General features: G+C 51.7%; 1 pseudogene; it reads left to right on the top strand.

Moving 5' to 3' along the window:
- The first annotated feature begins 618 nt into the window (after window positions 1-618).
- Window positions 619-2,035, top strand: LOC115271442 (annotated as a pseudogene).
- The last annotated feature ends 1,970 nt before the right edge of the window (window positions 2,036-4,005 follow it).

Below are 4,005 nucleotides of genomic sequence, written 5' to 3'. Positions count from 1 at the left end.
GCCAGGCCCCCTGACAGGCAGGGGCAAAGGGGGCAATTGCCCAGGGGCCTCTCAGTGCAGCGCGGGCACTCAGGTCAGTGGGGACAGTCACGTGACTAAGGGTTCTAAGATGGGGTCATTGGAACCGCTCAGAGAGAGACTGAGGCACAGGGAGAAGTAGACGTGGATTGGAGAGAGATGGGGGCAGGAAAGACACAGAATGCGACTCCCACTGAATAAGATAGAGCCTAATCCTTCTGTATCAGAGAGGTAGCCGTGTTAGTCTGTATCCACAAAGACAACCAGGAGTCTGGTGACACCTTAAAGACTAACAGATTTATTCGGGCATAAGCTTTCGTGGGCAAAACACCCCCTTCTTCAGATACAGATACACCGACAGGGAGAGGGGGGTACCCCAGAGATAGAGTCTGGTCCTTCTCTCAGCCACACACAAAGAAACTGAGTTCGCTCTAGGAAATCATTAGAGTCTCTTATAAGAAGGGGGATATGCAAATAGGGGTGTTTAAAGCTGTCTCTCTCACTTCCACGGCTGCACCCGGACAGACAATCTGCAGCCTCTGTCTCTGGGCAATCACCAGACAACCCCCCTGAGAACTCTCCTCTCCAAACACAGGGATAATGAGACTTTGATTGTATCTCGTTCTCATTCCAGCAGCGTTTGAAGGTATTTTCTCCCTCCCCGTGTGTTGGATAGTCAGGAGATTGTTATTCTGTTGCCCTACATACTCATGTTCCCCAACATTCATCTTTATCCCCAGGTGTCCAGTCCCAGGTGAAGCTGGTGGAGTCCGGAGGGGATGTGAAAAAGCCTGGAGACTCTCTCCGCCTCTCCTGCAAAGCCCCCGGGTTCACCATCAGTGGCTACTGGATGGGCTGGGTCCGCCAGGCCCCCGGGAAGGGTCTGGAGTGGCTCGCCCGGATTCACGGCTCTACCATAAACTACAGTGACTCAGTAAAAGGCCGATTCACGATCTCCAGGGATCTTTCCAAGAATGAGCTGTACCTGCAAATGACCGGCCTGAAGCCCAAGGACAGCGCCCGCTATTACTGTGCGAGAGACACAGTGAGGGGAATCCCGATACTGCTAATCAAAAACTCAAGATGCAGAATCTTCTTTCTGCCATGCGCCACGCGGGGGCAGCACTTCCACAAACCATCCAGCCCTGGGCACAGGAACGGGATCTACAACCAGAGCAAAAAAACCCTCTCGTCAGGTTTGAGATCTCTGTATTTATATACGATCACGTGTCCATAAAAACTGCAACAACTTGACTACTCACATGCTTACACTGGTGCTCATCAGACACTGAAGTAAAACTGCAGACTGCACAAGAGAAATATTTGGGGAACCAATTGTTCAGGGTGAGAATCAGAACTTGGGCGTCCAAAGCTGCCTAAAGGTGTTCAAATGCTTTTGTTGTTTGTTGGGGGATGGGTAGAATTGCTCTCAAATCCCTCTGAAAAACAATAAGATGCCACTGTCGATCTAACACACACTTCAAAGGGTACATCAGGCTCCAAACATCTCTAGATGCAACAGAAAAACAGATTTTCCCCCCGATTCTTCCCTTTTCACTTCTCTCTAAGGGCCTGACCCACAGTCCGCTAACGCCAGTGGTGGGTCTTTCCATTCCCTTCAACAGACTCTAGCTCAGCCCTTACACCTGGAGGGATGGGAGAGAATTCAAGGGAACTCGTTCTGCAGCAGTATGGTCAGATGGCCCCGCACTCGCTGGGCGCTGCCCAGACACAGAGTTCACACCAGTCCGACTCCCTCTCTTAGAGCCACTGGCCAAATAACTCTGAGCATTGAGGAAAAGGGTTTGTGTCTTCTATAAATGGGGGATATGCAAATAGGGGTGAGAGTTTCCTGTTTAAATCTGTCCCTCTCTGCCCAGGCTGCAGCCAGAGACAATCTGCAGCCCTCTGGTGTCTATGCAGTTACCAGCCAAACCCACCTGATAAGTTTCCCCTCCAAAACCAGGGAAAATGAGACTTTGGCTCTATTTCGTTCTCATCGTAGCAGCTCTGGAAGGTATGTTCTCCCCTGAATGCCCTGAAGAATATTGAGTTGCTGAATATAACATCGATATGCTTTAAACTGCCTTTATTTACAGGTGGCTGGTCCCAGGTCCAGCTGGTGGAGTCTGGAGGGGGTGTGGAAAAGTCATCTTTGGAGACTGCTGGTTGAGCTGGGTCCATCAGGCTCCTGGCAAGGGCCTGGAGTGAATCCCTTGTATAAGCTACTGGGCCGGCAGTACTGTACATTACGCCAGCTCAGTCCAAGGCCGATTCACCATCTCCAGGGACAATCACAACAACCTGCTGTATCTGCAAATGATCGGCCGGAAACTCAAGGACACTGCCCTGTATTACTGTGCCAGACACAAAGTGAGGGGAAGCTGCTGTGAGCTAGGACAAAAACCTCCCGTTGCAGTTGTGAGGAAGTGGGGGGTTCTCTTGGTTTTTCTTGGGTTTTTTTTTAATGGTTTGCATGCAGAGGTGGTGGGACTGTTTCCCTGGGGGTTACTGGTTTAAGGAGATGATGGGCGAGGTAGTTTGGTGTTACAGAGGACCAGCAAGAGAAGTTGGGACCCCAGCCAATGGCCTGGAGAATTCATATCCCAGCAACTGTTGACCGGGAGGCCCAGCTCAGGAGTCGTAGCCGGTTCTGGCCAGTGGGAGGTCAATGGGATGTGAAGAGAGGACCCCGGTGACCTAACCAGCAGGTTCCAGCCAGAGGGGGCCAGAGGACGGCTGAGAGAAGAGGAGGCCCAGGCCACCCTGTTTACCTGGATGGAAGAAAATGGACAGAGGCGTGGCTTGGGGGGAGGTGATATCAAATGCTCAGCTGGAAAGCACAGGGGGCTCGGGGACTGGAGAGAGGGAGCAGGCAGAGCCCCACCTGTATTCAGGAGAGACATAGAGGTGCTGTGCTGAGGGAGGGCAGGCCTGAGGGCCCTGAGATCTTCCTATGCTGTGTTCAGACGCTCAATAAACCCTCCTGTTTTACGCTGGTGGAGAGTCACTCAGGTCTAGAGAACAGGGTTGCATTATTCCCTCTGGGAGTGGAGGTCCTGGGGCTCCAGAGCGAGTGGACTCCCTGAGGGGGCCCACAGCGAAAAATAGGTGTGCTAAGGCTCAGAGAGGTGCAGTTCCAGGAGGTGAAGGAACTTAACCCCAGAGAGAGAGAGTGGGCCCCCAAGAAGGGCTGTCACACTGAAGGGGGTTCCCCCCAGGGACCACACGGGTCAAGAGTGATCATGACCTGTGAGTCCGTGACTGTGGTCAGTAGGGAAAGTCCCAGCTGGTTAGAGTCTGTCACTCTCGGCACTGGAAACTCAAAAGAGAAAGCAACGTGTTCATTTCAAAGTGTCCGGCTCTAGTCAAATCTAGCTTCACACAAGGCACAGATCCAAAAGCCGGCCCCCACCTGGCTGAAAGGGCTGGACCTGGACCTTTCCCTCTTAAATTGTAATAAATTCTATGTGCAAATTAAAGCTCCAGTTCTGCACCTTCTTAAAGTCAGGGGAGATCGAACCCGATAAACAAAACCAGAAACACTGACAGCCAGAACAAGGCACAAGGCTACTTCCCAATGATGCTATCGATCACTGTGTATGTCTGTAATATTTGCTTGCAGATATTAAACAACTTATGTATCTAATCGACTCCCTGTCCTGCACATGGTCTCATGTCTGTGGGCCTCATCAAATAACGCTCATCCAGCCCGTGTGAGAACCCCGGGCCATGTCACATCTGGATCTCTCATCCATCCAGCTCCCTGTCATGGTAGAATTCAATTAATCTACCTGGACAGGGAGTTGCACACATGTCTCACCCAGGGAGGTTGGAGGTTGAACGGGGCTGTCAGCAGGTGCCCTAGGTCGATGGGCTCACTCTATCCAGGCCACAAATAGCCAGCTCCTCGGTACTAGCAATGGATATTTTACCAGATGATGTTGCTGGAGAAATTCCATAGATCAGACTTGCCCCAGGAAAGGG

Source organism: Terrapene carolina, unplaced genomic scaffold (assembly GCF_002925995.2).
Source record: "Terrapene carolina triunguis isolate 2854851 unplaced genomic scaffold, T_m_triunguis-2.0 Scaffold17414, whole genome shotgun sequence".
NCBI lineage: Eukaryota > Metazoa > Chordata > Testudines > Emydidae > Terrapene > Terrapene triunguis.
The sequence above is the reverse complement of the archived record's forward strand: the minus strand, read 5'-3'. Positions and strand labels throughout refer to the sequence as shown.